Raw genomic sequence first — 18785 nt, 5'->3', positions numbered from 1 at the left:
GTCTATCTCCTGGTCCCCAGAACCTATGAGTCTGTTACCTTACACAATAGAAGGGTATTTGCAGATATGATAAGTTAAGGATCTTGAGACAGGGAGACTATCCAGGTGAGCCCTATCTAATACAAAAGTCCATATGAGAGGGAAGCCAGAGATTAGAACCAGTAACAGGAGCAATGAAGACAGAAGCAAGAGTCTGGAATGATCCAAGCCAAGGATGCAAGTGGCCTCTGGAAGCCAAAAGAAGCCAGGCAATGCATTCTGCCCTTAAGTCTTCAAAAGGAACCCACCCTACCAACACCTTAATTTCAAACTTTAGACCTCCAGGATCATAAGAGAATAAATGTGTGCCATTTTAAGCCACTAAATTTGTGATCATTTGTTACAGCAGCAATAAAAAAACAAACCTTCTCTTATGGAAGTGTAAAGATCTGGGTTTGTGTTCCTGTATGTATTGTTCCCATAAAAATAATTATCATAAGAATTTCTCTTGGATAAATTATTATATTCTCTTCTCAGAAGGAAATAATCAACTATCTCAGGAAGTTGCTATAAGGATTAGGGAATTAAAGAGTCTAATTTGATATGCAGAACATAGCAGATGCTCAGTAAAAAAGTTGATGGAGTACAGCTCAAAACTGAGTCTTAGTGTGAATACGAACCGAGAATGCCAGCACCTGCTTGATTTCTCTGTATTTTTCATCTTTAGCTCCTCACAACTGGGTCTATTGATGGTGTCCACATGCAGGTTTCAGCCTATCTGTTCCTGAAAGTCAGGAAGAAAGTGTCTGTGGCCAGTGGATTTGAACTTGACCTGCTCTTAAGCTGTGACTCCTATGACCCAGACCCAGATCTCTGATCTCACTGCAGGTATCATTATCTGCCAAAAATTATGTGGATCCCAAGTCTGCTGAGGAAGAGTCAGGTGCTTGAGTGGTTCCAAAGTTCTGACTGAACCTGCCTACTATGTTGGCTTAATTTTGGGATTAGGTATCTGCCTAAGCACTTTAACCTTATAAGGAAGAAGTCTTACTTATGTTTGCTTGCCCTGATGAGGACTCTTGTCCAGGACCAGAAGCCACACCCTCAACCCAACCCACTAACATAAGGGATTAAGACTCCACCTGGCTCTTTTCTGGACTCACGTCCTTCCTTTCTACCCCCAGATTTAACCACACAATCAGTCACCTTTGGAAAGATTCCTGGATGAAAACGAAAATCTAGCTTACCTCACAGTATTTGACCTACACGTTAATATCCTGTTGTTATCCTCCAAGAAACTGATCAGATACTTTGGGGCCAATATTATTCAGATTTAGGACTGAGGATCATGTACTCAGTCAATTTTCCTGGACCACTAACCTGTTCTCTTCATACCTACCTGGGTAGCACATTTCCCCTAAATTAGCAAATTCTCAACCTACACACTCCTCCCCTCATCTTTAAGGTCATCATTAGCACTTTTGTAATGGCGACTTGACTTCTAAGTACAGGTGTATCCTGAGATGTTGTGGATTTGGTCTAGAGCACTGCAATAAAATGAATGTCACAATAAAGCAAGCCAAATGAATCTTTGCATTAAAAAGTACCTATAAAAGTTACATTTACACTATACTATAGTATATTAATAGTTATGTCAAAAAACAATGCACAACCATAATTTTAAAATACTTTATTGCTAAAAAATGTTAACCATCAACTGAACTTTCAGTGAGTCTTTTTGCTGGTGGAAGGTCTTGCCTCAATGCTGATGGCTGCTGACTGGTCAGGGTGGTGGTTGTCGAAGGCTGGTGGGCAACTGTGGCAATTTCTTAAGACAACAATGAAGTTTGCTGCATCTATTGACTCTTCCTTTCCTGCACAATTTGTCTATAGCATGTTATGCTGTTTAATAGGATTTTACTCACCAGGAGAATTTCTTTCAGAATTGAAATCCATCTGCTCAAATTCTGCTACCGTTTACCAACTAAGTTGGTGTAATGTTCTTGACCCTGAGTTGTCACATCAATAATCTTCACAACATCTTCACTGGGAGGAGATTCCATCTCAAGAAACCACTTTCTTGGTTCATCCATGAGAAGCAGTTCCTCATCCATTCAGGTTTTATCACAAGATTATAGCTATTCAGTCACATCTTCAGGCTTCTCTTCTCATTCTAATTCTCTTGCTGTTTCCACCACACCTGCAGTGACCTCTTCCACTGAAGTCTTAAACCCCTCAGAGTCATCCATGAGGGTTGGAATCAACTTCTTCCAAATTCCTGTTCATGTTAGTATTTGGACTTCTTCCCATGAATCATGAATGTTCTCAATGACATCTAGAATGATAAACACTTTCTGGAAGGTTTTCAACTTACTTTGCCCATATCCAACAAAGGAATCATTATCTATGGCAGCCACTGCCTTCAAAATAAGGGTCTTACATAATAAGACTTGAAAGTCAAAATCATCCCTTGATCCATAGCTGTGGGATGGATGTTGTGTTAGCAGGTGAAGAAACACCATTAATCTCACCATGCATCTCCATCAGAGCTCTTAGGAGAGCAGGTGCATTATCAGTGAGCAGTAATCTTTTGAAAGGAATCTTTTTTTTTTTTGAGCAGTAGTTCTCAAAGGTGGGTTTAAAATATTCAGCGAGCCATATTGCAAACAGATGTGTTGTCATACAGACTTTGCTGTTCCATTTCTAGAGTACAGCAGAGTAGATTTAGCACCATCCTTAGGGTTCCTAGGATTCTCAAAATGGTAAATTAGCATTGACTTTAAGAGAAAGTCACCAGGCACATGAGCTCCTAACAAGAGAGCCTATACATTGAAGCTTTAAGGCCAGGCAGTGACTTCTCCTCTCTAGCTATGAAAGTCTTAGATGGCATCTCCTTCCAGGAGGAGGCTGGAAACTTCATCTACGTTGAAAATTTGTTGCTCAGCGTTGCCACCTTTGTGAATTCTTTTGGCTGGATCTTCTGGAGAACTTGCTGCAGCTTCTACATCAGCACTTGCTGCCTCGTGTTGCACTTTTAATAAGTTCTGGAGACGGCTTTTGCCTTTAAACCTCATGAACCAACCTCTGCTCCCTTCAGATCTTTCTTCTGTGGCTTCCTCACCTCTCTCAGTCTGCAAAGAATTGAAGCAAGTGAGGATGTTGCTTTGGATTACGCTTTGGCTTAAGAGTAGGTTGTGGCTGGTTCGCTTTTCTCTCTGGCCCACTCAGACTTTCTCCATACCAGCAATACAGCTGCTTCCCTTTCTCCTATTCGTGTGTTCACTGGAGCAGCACTTTTCATTTCCTCCAAGAACTTGTCCTTTGTGTTCACACCTTGAGTAACTGTTTGGCACAAGAGCCCCAGCATTCAGCCTATACGCTTTTGACATGCCTTCCTCACTGAGCTCACTCATTTCTGGGTTTTGATTTAAACTGAGAGACATGTGACTCTTCCTTTCACTTGAACCACTGTAGGGTTACTAACTGGCCTAATTTCAATATCGTCGTGACTCAGAGAATAGAGAGCTCTGAGGAGAAGGAGAGATATGCAGGAACAGCCAGTCGATGGAACAGTAAGGACACACACAACATTTACTGAGTTAGGGAAGCACGGTTTGTGACCTCCCCAAAACAGCTACGCTAGGAACGTCTAAGATCACTGATCACAGATCACCATCACAAAGATAGTAGTAATGAAAAGGTTTGAAGTAGTGCAAGAATTAACAAAGTGTAACACAGAGACACGAAGTGAGCAAATGTGGCCGGAAAACCAGCGCTGACAGCCTTGCTTAATACCAGCCTGCCACAAACCTGCGCTTTGTAAAAGATGCAATATTTGGGAAGCACAATGTAGAGAAGAATCATAAAAAAGAGGTATGCCTGTATTAAAGAGAAAGGTTAAACAAAAACTTCGACCATGGCTTAAATTGACTTAGAAACTCATTTCATTAGAGAGATTTATTGAAAAGCAATATTTAGAAAAAGAAGATTCATTTCTTTAACATTATTCTATTTTGTATAGGAAACGTGGCACAAACTGCAACCACATGGATTCTCCTGGCTCGACAGGATTCATGCTTGGCAGGACGCTTTCCATCATTCAGGGTATGCAACAACAGATCAGGTTACCCATATAAAATTGCTGATATTCAACTGTCTTTGACCTATAAAAACAGCAGTTTCACACGGTTCAACTTAATAGAACGCTGTTAGCTAAAGAGTGGAAAATTTGCCCGTGACACTAACCCTTGTGGGCTTCCCTCATTTCCTTAGACATGATAGAAGATCAAATTCAAGATTCCTACAGAGAAAGCAGAAACTGGAATTAACAGAAGTCATATAATTAGTGTAATATTGCAGACACAGAGATAGTCTTCATCCTGCTTTGTTGCTTGTAAATAAAAAAACCCCTGTTGCAGAGTTGACTGCCTTTGTTTGTTGAAAGCCAGTAAGAATCCTGGGGCACCTGGGTGGTTCCGCTAGTTAAGCGTCTGGCTCTTGACCTCAGCTCATGGTCAGGTCATGATCTCACTGTTCGTGGGATCAAGTCCCACATCAGGCTCTGCCTGCTTGGGATTCTCTCTCCCTCCTTCTCTCTCTGCCTCTTCCCTGCTCGACCTCTCTCTTTCCTCTCTCTCTCTGACTGTCTCTCTCTCTCTTAAAAATAAATAAACATACTTTGAGAGAGAGAGAGAGAGAGAGAGAGAGAGAGAGAGAGAGAGAGAACAGTAATGGAAAGTATTAGAATCAAGGCGAAGGGTGCAGGGCAGGGATGAGCTCTCTCGAGCCTTCTTGAGCCAAGCCTCAGGAATGGCTGAGGAGAAGAGGGAGGAGCATACAACACAGCCTGGAGCTGTATGTTAGATTCACAGGACCCCAGAGTGGGAAACTGTGGCCCAGAAAACATCATGGCCACATTTGTTTGTTTTTCCCTCTGTGACGGAGACACAGCAAGCCTACCCCCCACCCCAACTAAACACCCAATGCCTAACTGGAAACTCAAGACACTCCTTCTACAACCACATATTCATGGCAACAATCTTGAAATGAACCTCAAGAAGTGATACTGGGAGCCAGGGCCAGAAAACTGCACCCCACTGATAATCCAGGGCACTGGGCTCTCGGTCTCCAGTAAACCAGGTGCCCTAGCCTTCATTATCCCTCCTAGGAAAATGACAATCATTTCAGATGATTCTTACTCAAATCCAGGACCATTCATTTGTTAGACTAACACTCACTAGGCTTCTGGTAGCCCCCAGTCACCGATGAAGCCTGAGGTAAAGGCCCATCCATGCTATCTGGAAGGGCTTCTCCCTGTCTATTCAATGTTCATCCTCCACCTCTGGCTCTCTGATTTTTTACACTCATTCAACAGAAGCTGTCTCAGTTTCAGAGGTGATTCTTTGCCCTTTATCAACATAAAAGTAGTTTACATGGAAGTGTGGCAAACAACTTAGGATCCACAGGGAACATAGAACTGGCCTTCTGCATTCTGGCACTACACAACACGGAAACGACACCCACTTCCAAAGCCAAAGAATTCCTCAGACAGGTGGACTCCATGGTAAGAGGCATTACACATGCAACACAAGGGGACAGAGGTTCTAATTCTGTCCCAGGTGTGAGATCGAATCCCACACTGAAGGTGTGAGAGTCAGGGCCACCCACTCCCGCGTGGGTGGGAAGCTTTTGAATCTCATTCACAGGACCTTCATTTTCATAGAACATACCATAGAACTTTCCCTTAGAAAGGCTCATTCACCCTCCAGGTTTGTCTCCAAATTATAGATCCAATTACCATTCCCTCTTTTTAGGGAGAGAATGGTAAATCCATCCAAGACAAGTTTAAGTCAGTTAAGGTGGGATTGGTTGGTAATGGTTTAGTATGAAAACGTGAAGGACGTTCACTGCAATCCTGGGACAGTCCAAGACCTAGCTGATGCCCAGAACTCCCAGAACTGTTCAAGGCCACTGCTTACTGTGTTTTTACAACTCTCTTTACCTCACTTAGAAATATTGTCTTTTAAGGACAAAAAGTAGTTGATTCATCTGGGCATCTCTCCGGAGTTCCCAGTTTACCTATAGAAAAGTCATCAAAACTTTGTAAAATCAAGTTAAAAATATCCTCAACAATGAACATAGTCTTACTAGTTAAAGTACATTCGTAATGGTTCATCTCTAAAGGGCTCCTTTCCACATAGCCCTGCATCTACACACACATATACACAGTAGGATGACTTCAGAAATGTCAGAGGCAACAGTCACACCATCATCGCCGTCCAAGTGTAGACTTTCTAAAGATACAGACCAAATATTTTCTGTGTTCTGTATTTGGTATAGTACCTACTTTATAGGACTATCCACTAATTCAACAAATATTTATTTAGTGCCTTTGTGGGGATGGGGAGATAGTTGTGTCCACTCACATGGGATTTGCATTCTCATGTGTAGTGGTGGGCAGGGGGAGTGGGAAAGAGATAATAAAGAAGCAAATCACAGATACTATCGAGTCAAAAAAAAGATGAGAAGCGCCTGGGCAGCTCAGTCAATTAAGCATCTCTCTTTGGCTCAGGTCATGATTTGGCCATTTGTGAGTTCGAGCTCTGCACTGGGCTGTGTGCTGTCAGCGCAGAGCCCCCTTCGGATACTCTGCCCCTCTTCTCTCTCTGCCCCTCCCCCACTTGTCCTTGCACTGGCTTTCTCTCTCTCTCTCTCTCACTCTGAAAAATAACAGGAGAAATCTAACAGAGGACCATAGGGAGAGGAAGGGGGAAAGAGAACTGGGGAGAGTGAGGGGCACAAATCATGAAAGACTATTGAGTACTGAAAATGAACCATGGACTGAAGGGGGAGGGGGAGGGAGGGAAGGGGGTGATGGCCATGGTGGGGGGCACTTGTGGGGAGAAGCACTGGGTGTTATATGGAAGCCAATTTGAATGACGGCTATGTGGGGAATGGCAGGTGGGTAAGAGAAGGAACCGAGAGAACTGTTAGTAGGCAATGGCCGTAATCCTCCAGAGAGACAGCTCTGCCTAGAGGGGCAGCTGAGCGGCTGTAACCACTGTGCAGACATTCCTCAGGAAGCACAGGGAAAGGCTTTCTGCATGGTGGAACAGCATAAGCAGGAACAGGAATGCATGGAAGACATCTCCAAGTTCAATAAGCTGGAGAGCTCAGTACATCTGAAAAAAGAAAATGGTGTCAAAACAGAAAAGTACATTACGTATATTCACAAGGGAACTAAAATATGCCAAACGCAGAGGGGCCAACAGGAAAGTAATAAATGAAAAGCATTTGTTAAAAAAAAAAAAGTAACATAAACAGAGCTGAGCGATCTAGAAAAATACTAAAATAAGTGCAGACACACGCCCCACGCACTTGGGCTAGCAGATTCAGCTACGTGAAGATGTCAGCTCTCCCCCAAGTTATGTTACAAATGTAATGCAATCCCAACCAAATTCCAAATGGTGTTTTTGGATGCGGAACTTGGCAAAAATGTCCTCAGCATCGTGTGAAGGAATATGTGTGTGAGAATGTTGAAGATGCGCACACCCACGGCTCAATGAGTTACAAGTCCTGGCAGGTGTTTCGCAGGGACGTGAGGGGCCCAGAGTCTACACCACCTCCTTCCCTTCCAGCTCAAGTCGTCAGCTCAAAGCCAACTGTCCTCTCGCACTTAACTCTGCCACAGTATTTTTCAAACTTTTTTGACTGTGACCCATGTAAAGAAAGATGATTTCTATGCAGATGCAAATTTATTATTGGAACAAAAATTTCATAAATAATGCACATCCTTACATGGGACTCACATTTAGATTTTTTTATTCGATTTCGTTCTGTTCCGTGCCAACCCTATTGGGTTAAGAAATAATACGCAGTCAGAACCCTCTTGATTGATTTTATGGTTCTCTAATGTGTCAGAACCCACAGTTTTAAAAACGCTGCCCTTGGGGCAGCAGCTCTGATGCCTGGTCCCATAAGGTGGTCTCATTACCAAGCCTGTCTCATTGGCCAGGCAGCCACCCCCATTAGCTGAAGATCTCTCACTTGCTTTGCTTAAATCAGGGGATTCAGAAAGGGCTTCCTGTAGATTCCCCTCTAGCCCAAGAATTGAGAGAACAAGGAAATGTCCATGGACTGGGAAGCCAGGAAAGGAAGTGGAATTTATAGTTTGTTTGTTTGTTTGATATAATGATTATAATTAAATAAAGCTCTCAGGCGTTCTTAGCAGAGGACCTCTGTTCCCATCTCTGCATGTTAGCTTTTCTTGTCCATTTAGTAGCCCATTCAGCTCTTCTGTTCTATCAGGCCAGTTGAAAAAAAAAAGGATTTAAGAACATATTCAACGTCATTGCGTGTAAGACAGTAACCTTCTAATGCAAGATGTTTGTTTTTAAATGCACAGAGTTAAAGTACCTTCTCAAAAAAAAATTCAAGTCACAGCTCTGTTCTACTCTATAAAAATTTAAAATCACATTGATTACCCATCTGGCATATCTCCTAATTATGCATCTCTTAGTGGACTAATACTCCCTTCAGAAGCAAAACAGTAAATATACAAAGGGAAACATGATTAATAATTTCTTTTTGTTCTGTTTTTCAGGACAAGTCCCTGCTCATTCATGTTCTCCACTGAAAATGTTTCATAACTACACCCCCAAACAGATACAATCACCTACCCCCTGATGATCTGTTTAGCAGGAAGAAAGAGGCATAGGAGCAAAATTCACTTTCTAGAAGAAAGGCATTGATAGAGCAGGTAACCTATACTGGTTTTTATCTTTTTGCCGTGTGCACGTACGCGCATGTGTGTGTGTGTGTGTGTGTGTGTGTGCGCGCTGAAACATGCTTTACTGACATTTCCCTCTATTTTATCACATACCAATAAATTCAGTTGTGCCTCAATAAAGTAGTTTTCTGGATAATCAGGCTAATGTATCTGGTTGAGCAAACCACACTGCTTACACTTGAAACAAAATATTATAATTTTTAAGAAGCTGCAGCATCATACTAGGCTCATTGTTCCAGAATATCTGACATCCTACCTGACAAACCATGTACATTCAGTCCAAATTGCATGGCGTGCCCTTTGAACTTCCACTAATTTATCTTCAATGCTTTTCTATCATTTTCTTTACCCATTTACCCCCTTTTAGCATGCTTTCTCCATCAGCAACCTACCGGGACCTAAGCTCTCTTGCTCGTATCAAAGGGGAAGTCACTAGATTCGCAGTATAAAGTTCATTTTATACGCAATTTCTATAACAAAAACTTTGAAATGTCGTGTTTTCCTTCAGGAAGTACATAAAGAGAAGAGTCTGGTTGTGGCTTACACTGTCATCTATTCCACAGCCACACCTGAATTCTTCCTTGACGATACAATCCCAATAATCTTTGGAGTGGTAAACGGGCTAACTGAATATTTCTCTTCCCAGAATCCCTTGCATTTTACAGTGGTTATGTGACATATTTCAGGCCAGAAATTTTTAAGCAGAAGTCTTTTGAAGTTTTCAGGAAAAGTCCTTATGCTCTTGATTTTAAAAATTTATTCCTTTATTTTTTTACATTTAAATTCATGTCAGTTAACATATAGTATAGTATTGGCTTCAGGAATAGATTTTAGTGACTCACCACTTACATGTAGGTCCCAGTACTCATCCCAAATGTCCTCCTTAATACCCATCGCCCTTCTAGCCCAACCCCAACCCCCAACCACCTCCCTCCAACAACCTTCAGTTTGTTCTCTGTAGTTAAGAGTCTCTTAATGGTTTGCCTCCCTCTCTCTTTCTATCTTATTTTATTTTTCTTTCCTTTCCCCTAGGTTCATCTGCTTTCTTTCTTAAATTCCACATGAGTGAAATCACATGATGTTTTTCTTTCTCTGATTAACTTACTTCACTTAACAGAATACACTCTAAATCCATCTATGTTGTTGCAAATGGCAAGATTTCATGCATTTTGATCACCAAGTAGTATTCTGTTGTATATATCCACCACATCTTCTTGATCCATTCATCAGTCGATGGACATTTGGGATCTTTCCATAATTTGCCTGTTGTTGATATACAATGCTATAATCATTTGGTGCATGTGCCTCTTTGAAGCAGCATTTTTGTAATCTTTGGATAAATACTTAGTAGCGCAATTTCTGGGTCATAGAGCAGTTCTAGTTTTAACTTTTGGAGAAAATGCCATACTGCTTTCCAAAGAAGCTGCACCAGTTTGCATTCCTATGTGCTGTTGATTTTAAGGAACAGATATAGTTGGCAATGACTTGCCATCTTCCTGCCCTGAGCAAAACTGTGATGGCTGGAGCTGAAGCAACCTCCTTTTCTTTAGATCATGAGGAAAGGAGAGAGAGAGAGAGAGAGAGAGAGAGAGAGAGAGAGAGAGAGAGAGAAAGAAAGAGAAAGAAAGAAAAAAGATGGATGGACAGAAGGAAGGAAGGAAAGAAAGACAGAAAGATGGGTGGACAGAAGGAAGGAAGGAAAGAAAAGAAGGAAAGAAGAAAGGAAGAAAGAAAGAAGGAAGGAAAGAAAGAGAGAGAGAAAGAAAAAAGATGGATGGACAAAAGGAAGGAAGGAAAGAAAGACAGAAAGATGGATGGACAGAAGGAAGGAAAGGAAGGAAGGAAGGAAAGAAAGAAAGAAAGAAAGAAAGAAAGAAAGAAAGAAAGAAAGAAAGAGAGAGAGAGAGAGAGAGAGAGAGAAAGAAAGAAAGAAAGAAAGAAAGAAAGAAAGAAAGAAAGAAAGAAAAGAAGGAAGGAAGGAGGGAGGGAGAGAGGAAAGGGAAAGAAAGGGAAAGGAAAGGAAAGGAAAGGAAAGGAAAGGAAAGGAAAGGAAAGGAAAGGAAAGGAAAGGAAAGGAAAGGAAAGGAAAGGAAAGGCAAGGCAAGGCAAGGAAAGGAAAGGAAAAAGAAAAAAGAAAAGAAAAGAAAAGGAAAGAAAAGAAAAAAGAAAAGAGCACAGAGACATTTGCCCTGGGATCTCTGATCCCCTGATTGAACGCTGGCAGCTCACTCCTTTCAGACTTTTATTTTCATCAGAAAAATGAAACCATATTTGCTTAAGCCGTTGATTAGCCAGGCATTCTGTTGCTTGTGTCCTAACGGAGATGCATGAAGGATTCCCTAGGAAGTCCCACAGCCCCGGACTCTGAGTTGGCGCCCCCGGAGCTGATGTGGAGGGTAAGGCAAAGGCTAGGCCAGCAAGGGGAAAGCCTCCCCTTTCCTGCCCCCTGATTCCTCCAGACTGTCTCATCGTTTATCTTGTATATCGAGTTTATAATTAAGAATTCATTTAAGAATATTATTTTGCTTACTGCGCTTCTGCTCTCTTCATTCATTTAGCATCTTAGACTGTGGGCTTTAGAACTGGAGAGGCTTGGGTCTCATCCCAGGTCCGCCACGTACTCCCTGGGTGACCTTGGGCTATATGCTTCAGTTTCCTCATATGAGGGTACTACCTCCCTGGTACTCTGCGAGCTAGCCCAGAGAGAGCGGGAAGCCTGTGGGAGAGGTCGCCATGACCTCTAGGAATCTACATAAAAAGACACAATCATCAACACTGCCCCTTGCACCCACACTACTCTGACGCTGAGACTGGACAACCTTGGGCTTGTAAAGAGCCCCAAGTAATTTAAAATACACAAAGCACCTAGAACAGTTCCTGGAACATACTGAGTGCTAAATAAGTGTTAGCTACAATTGTTGTTGTTATTTACCTGTTACCAAATTTCATCTCCCCATTGGTAAATGGGGGTTACAATGTTCCTTGCAATTAGCCCTTAACCAGTGGGCAATCAATTGACACGATGACTTTTGTTGCTGGCTCCCACAATTTCCTCCACTGGAAATGCTCCCCTCCCAGGCTCCACCTGCTCAGAGCTTCTCCGCACCTTAGATCTTGCCTGATTCAAGCTTCTTGTTGAAGCCTTCTCCAGCGTCGGTGGTCCGCCCTGTCTCCCATCACAGAAAAACCACAGCTACTCACATCAGTGACTTAACAATTTAGCACCAAACCATAGGTTGTATTTTATTGTTCTTATCACTTCAACTTCCTCTTAAAACTTTAGATTTCCTACATGCAAAGGGTTCATTTCACCACACTTTAAATACACTTTAGCGTATTGCCTAGTGCTGGGCACACGGGAAGTGCTTCATAAATACTTGTTGACTGCTCTATTCATCTTTACTCTAAATTCACATTTTTATATGCATGCGTGAGATTTCTTTCAAAGCAAGTTATATCTGTAGCACAGCAAAGTACCAGAAAAAGCATCCACATGATCTCATCTGAACTAGAATTGGACATAAACCCAGTATCAGGGGAAACTTGGAAAGGGTTTCCTCCCTGCGTAATGCTGAAGGGAAACAGGGTTTATACTCTCTGAAACAGGAAGAAAAAAAAAGGAGGCAGCATCTTCTTGATCTTATTTCATCAATCGAAATTCCGCCTTCCCCTAGGCCTTAGCTTGGCCAAATTCAAGAAACAGATGTTTGCATAAAAAAATCTCCCCAGAGTCAGCATGGCTGTTTATCCAATTTTCACCCTGCCATGCAGACGTAGGTTATGTCCAACAGAGTCCAAACAACAAGTTGGAATGTACGAAGTTCAGCCTGTGGAAGGGTTCAAGGAGAGGTGAGATGGCCCCACATCGGGGTGCCGAGAGAAGAGGTCACCGCGAAGAGAAATGAGGCAAGAGAACTTCATTTCCCACGAAGAGTAAAACTTCCTTTCTCAGCTCAGGATCCACAGTCCTCTGAGCCCTACCTTTTTCAAAGTGAAGACACTCCGTGTCTGCCTCTATCACCCCTCTATGCGCGCCCCCCTGACACAGAAAGTCATGTTTACATTTTTCTGAACCTTCTAGGTCTGCAAAACTGCTCCATATTGATGAACTGGGTGTGTGCCTCTTTCTTTTGCATTTCCCTGTTGAGTTCCTGTATTTTGACTGTCACAGGAGCTGTGAGCAATTGCATCAGTGCAGATGATGGCTCTGTCTTAGGGATCTACAAATCCGTTAACTTTTGTCTATTTCAACGTCTTTCCCCAACATGACCTTAATATGTTGTATGTAGAACATGAAGACCAGGGGAGATGCTTCTTAATGCAATTTACAACATCTCAGAGGTGAGAATTGAAAGCCCAGCTCTGGCTGCAACATCTGCTCTGAACAAGGGCATCGAGGGACCTGTCATCAGATTTTTTTTTGTCTTAAGGATGATCACCATGTATGTTCACAAATAAAAATGTGAAGCGTTCTGACAGCCAAGCAAACCGTGAAGAATTAAACTTCCCAAACAGGAAAACACACTGCAACATCCTTTCTGCAATTCATTTGAGAAAACTCCTTCATTCAGAGCCTCGCCACTTCCTGCCCCTGACTGTCTGCCCAACCCCTGTCAGTTACCCCCACAGACATGTTTCCGTGAGAGGGCAAGGTTCCATGTGGAGGGGGGAATGGCCCAACTGTGAAAGAATCAGTTTCTTAATGGTAAAATCAGACTTTTCCAGTAAAGAGGTCTGCGGCAGTGTGCGCAGTGGCAGTAAAAGGAAGTTCATAAAATAACCAGAACCTCCTGAGGCAAAAGTTTCTGGTGACTCACCAATACCTTCCCAAAAAAGTCCCTTGGAATGTCAGTCTTGCTCTTCTCTGACCTCAGTCTCCCCTTCTTCCCACAGTCCCTGCTTACTTCCAGACCACCTGGACCAGCCTGTTTCCCCTAAGCATCTCCATCCTGTGTTCTTCTCCCACCACTTGTCTTATGCCAGTCTTTATCCTGCAGACCATCTCCATCTACCACCGGCCAAAATCCTACCTCCTTTCAGCACCTGATGCAAGGGCCCCTGCTTCGGGAGTTTCTGCCGATCACCTAGCCGTATGTGACCATTCTATCCCTTACAGTCCTGAACACCCTTGCTTTTAGCATGTATCACATTCTGCCTCAAGACATCTGTACACTTGTCCAATACACCCTGCAGCATCGCCGTCTCCAGGAGAGTGCCCGATTAGGAAATATCTTGAGTACAAAACAGAGTGCCTCGTTGTGATGGACTGAATTGTGTCCCCTCTCCCACAAATTCGTGTATTAAAGCCCTACCCATTCTGTGTGACTGTATTTGGGCCTGAGAGGGCCTTTATGGGGTAATTAAGGTTAAATGGGGCTTTTAGGAGGTAAATAAGGTTAAACTAGATCTTAAGGATGGAGCCTTTCTCTCCACACTCATGCACTGAAGAAAGGCCATGTGAGGGCACAGCAAAAAAAAAGGTGGTTATCTGTAAGCCAGGAAGAGAGCCCTCAAAAGACACTGAACTCTACTGGACCTTGACCTTGGACTTCCCGATCTCCAGAAAACAAATTTCAGTTGTTTAAGCCACATCGTTTATGGTATTTTTTGACAGCAGCTGAGCTGAGTAAGACACTTGTATGTTATGAACCATCAATAAACACTGAGTTTGTACACTGACTTTGAGAATAGGGGGACCAGGAGGATGAGAAAGGTGATACTGGAGGGATTTCATCCCTCCCCCCTGATGTGTGTCCCTCCCACTGGCTAACTAGCAGTGGGAGATATTTACGGCTAGTGGTTATAGGCTGAAGGCTTCTTAGGTACTTTTTATTTAAGTTTGTCTTTTAAAGCATTTACATGGTCTAAAACTTAATATAAAAAGTATGCATTACAACATCAGTGTGAGAACTGCTATGTGATATTTCTAAAGCCAAGCCTTATTGGGTGATGCAGTCAATTCCAAGTAACAGCCCCTCCACACTTCCACTGTTTTTGCACCACAAAATGCATATAATTAACAAATTCTCAGGGATTTAACCTGATTGGCCAGTACAGATAATGCATATATTTATCAAATAGCTTATCTGGTATCTTAGAGGCAAAAATCACAAAGTGATTAGCTCTTTAACCCTTTGTTGCCTAAGCAAACCTGGCCCCAAACCCAGTTCTCTTTTGAGAGGCCAAGAGTGTGCTTTGTACTATAAACTTACTACTGGTTTTACCTACATGACATATTAGATCAGTCAGCTTTCTCCAGAGAAACAGAACCAATAGGATAGAGATGATGATTGATTGATAGATAGATAGATAGATAGATAGATGATTGATAGATAGAGAGATGGATGGATATAATTTTAAGGAATTAACTCACATGATTGTGGGGCCTAGCAAGTCTCTAGAGAGGCTGTCAAGTGGGAAATTCAGGCAGCAGTTGGTGTTGTAGTCTTGAGTCCAAAATCTGCAGACGAGAAGCTCAGGCAAGATTTCCATATTCCATTACTGAGGCAGAGTTTCTTTTTCTTTGGAAACAGTCTTTGCACTTGACGCTTTCAACTGATTGGCCGAGGCCCACCCACATTACTGAGGGTAATCTGCTTTACTCAAAGTCTACTGATTTAAATGTTAATCATACCTAAAAAACATCTTCAGAGCAACATTTAGACTAGCCCCGTCTGTTTAGTTCAACTCAGCAACTAGACACCATATCCTAGCCAATGTGACACATAAAATTAACTATGACAAATAGAGACAAAGCTTTGACTGATGGTGTTTAGCTGAGAGATTTTTAGCATAGGGTAATATTGTTTCCCAGCAGTCCTTAGAAATCCCTTCATCTTGGCTAAGTTTCTTGAAACATCTAAGCCACAAAAACCTACAACATCCCAAAATTGAACCAGAGGAAAGTTCTGGAAGCTCCTTCAATGCAAAATAGTAGAACCTGGCCCCAACGTCCTTTTACTTCTGTGGAAAACATTTCAGGGACTGTCCCAGTGAATCTTAGGAAAGTGCTGGACAACCCAGTTTTCAAAGAAAAACTCCTAATGAATCCTATTTGAAATAAAGTCTAACAATTTGGCCAAATAATTCTTAGATACTTTAACAAGAAGTTCACGAGAGAATACAGTTGATCACAGAACAAAACTTAATGAACGGATGTATTGCTCAGTAAGAGAAAGATCTCTCTTCTCCTCTCCTCTTCTCTCTCCCTCTTACTTTTAAATATTATTTTTATGGCTTCTTCACAGGAGAAAAAGACTCTTTAAAACTATAACCGAATGCCAGGCAGAAAACAGACTAGTCTCTTAAGCTAATGGCTGTTGTTGAGGGCTCCTTTAGTGATATCCAACTAGAGAAAAAGCGGAAACAAAAAGTAAAAAAAAAAAAAAAAAGAACTTTGCAATAAACGACCTTCACAGAAGAAGACTATTCATGTTAATTAGTAGCTCTTTTCAAATATGATTCATATATGTATTAGGCCATGCCGTGCTGAACAATGCATGCATTGTAGTAAACATCAAGATAACTCTCAAGTACTGTTATCAAAATTTTAGAAAACTCCAGCTAGGGATTTTTTTCATACGATTGTGACTTACTGCTCCTAGTGCATTGCACAATAGTATATTTCCTAATGGCTTTTAGCTTTTGCCACTGCCAACTTTTATATTTAAAATCCATACAATTATGGACAATTTATGAACATTATGAGGCTTTTCTTTTTTGCACTGATTCTTACTGATTCGAGCCAGCTTTTATCCTTAGCAAATCAAATGCATTTGCTTACAACACTAGATTCATTCTCACATATTCCACTTTATTCTTATTATTAGTATTCCTTATTATGCATATTTAATTTAAGAATGCATTTTCTCCATTAAAAAATTAGAATATGCTGAAAGAAGTATTAGAAGGTGATCATTTGCTTTAGTTTGCTTTTATTAACTGTGTAAGCCCTGATAGAGTCTTTTCAAAGTTACAAGCAAGAGACAAAAACACTAAAGAGCAAAATGAAATTTAAATAAAAATCTGCTTAAATATCACAGACCTTATTTATGTAATGATGGGATATAAGGTTATCAAATCCACATTAAGAGAATGGCTAAAAACTTTTTCGACATTACATGAGTGGAAGCTCTAAATTTACTAGTTTTTAAGCAAATACATCATTAAGTATGATTCTCTAGAGATGAGTTCCGTGAGATGTACCTTGAAAAAAGCAACAAGTTTAAAGTCAGTCTTCCCCTCACCCATCTCCCCCCACAGCGCCTCACTCCGCTACCCCAGCCTCCGCAGTAAAACAGGAAAACTAAGGGGCCAAGCCTCCAAGCCTCAGGGTCTGCCCTCATAGTACACTCCTTTACCAAAACACTGGGAGTTTAGAGTCCAAAAGAAAATAAGTAGCCAGGACAAGTGGCCTTCTGAATTTTGTGAGCATCGATTGGAGACCATCAGCAAGGTTGCCAAACAGGTATGAATCTGCCTCTAGTCCAAAGTGATTGAATTCCCTGGCTGTTTTAGGATTGTGAGGACAGGGGCACCTGGGTGGCTCAGTCGGTTAAGCGTCCAACATTGGCTCAGGTCATGATCTCACGGTTTGTGGGTTTAAGCCCCGCATCAGGCTCTGTGCTGACAGCTCAGAGCCTGGAGCCTGTTTCAGATTCTGGGTCTCCCTCTCTCTCTGCCCCTCCTCCACTCATGCTCTGTTTATTTCTGTCTAACATCAAAAAATATATATATAAATAAAAATTAAAATAAATAAAATAGTGATGGCAAACCAAAGAGCGAGGTACCATCTCTATGTGATTGATGGGAACTGCCTATCTTCCTTGCCACTCCCCGCTGACACCCATGTACCTTGGGTTACAGAATAGGGGTCCTGTATCAACCACGGTGACTACAGCAGGGAAGAACAAAGACCACATTTCTCAGTCCTGCTTTTGCTGTGTTTAAGTTATCATTTCCCATTGGCTTGAGACCTTGAAATTTATAAACACCAGCTGACTTTGTCTTACTATGAAATCCAAATAATTCATACTACCTAACATATTTTGGCACCTTTTACGCATCTCTTAACAGAAAGACATCATGCTACCTACTTTTGCTATAGTACCTAATTATAATACACCTCTAAGAATTTCAGGACACTCATAGGGATAAAAGTCCTTATTTGCCCACTTACTAACTCTGTGAATAGGCACATAGTACCTAATCTCTCTATGCCTCAGTGTTCTCGTCTGATAAATAGGAGCAATAATAAACCCTACCTCAGGAAGTTGTGAGGATTAAATGGAATGCGTGTAGAACCCTCAGGGGTTTCTAAAACCAATTCCTCATTGTGTATCCAGGATCTGATGCCTCTGAAGGCTCTCGGTTATTTCTTTCCACTTCCTAATCCCTAGTATTTTAGATTTCCAATCTCATTCTTAGCTTAAAAAAAAGAAAGAAAAGAGGATAGAACTCAGCCACCTCCAAGGGACTCCCAGCTAATAACCGTGCCTCTACAGAACAGCCTCACTATCCCTTTAGGGAATGAAAATAGAATATTCTAGGGGTATCGCGGTGGCTCATTTGGTTAAGCATCTGACTCTTGGTTTTGGCTCAGGTCATGATCTCACAGTTCCGTGAGTTCAAGCTTCTGCTAGCACAGAGCCTGCTTGGGATTCTCTCTCTCCCTCTTTCCCTGCCCCTCTCCCACTCACATGTCTTTGTCTCTCAAAATAAATAAATAGCTTTAAAAAATATAATATTTTAGTCAAGGCCAGTAAATGTCTTGAAAATAAAAATATAAACAGACCTCCATTAATTAATTTGCTTATTCTCTCCTGAAACCAATTATTTTTTAGTTTTTTGGTTCTTCCATAATTATGATCAAACAGAAAATAGTAAGGGTGCTTTTTTTTTTGTTAATTTGACAATTAAGGTTAATCATTGCACAGTTAATCACAGAGTGATCGGATATACATATTTGGAAAGTATCATTCAGCAATACCATATATTCATTTTCTACCTAGTTTTAAAA

Source organism: Suricata suricatta, chromosome 3, assembly GCF_006229205.1.
Source record: "Suricata suricatta isolate VVHF042 chromosome 3, meerkat_22Aug2017_6uvM2_HiC, whole genome shotgun sequence".
In the NCBI taxonomy this organism is placed as follows: domain Eukaryota; kingdom Metazoa; phylum Chordata; class Mammalia; order Carnivora; family Herpestidae; genus Suricata; species Suricata suricatta.
This window is presented reverse-complemented; position numbering follows the sequence as displayed.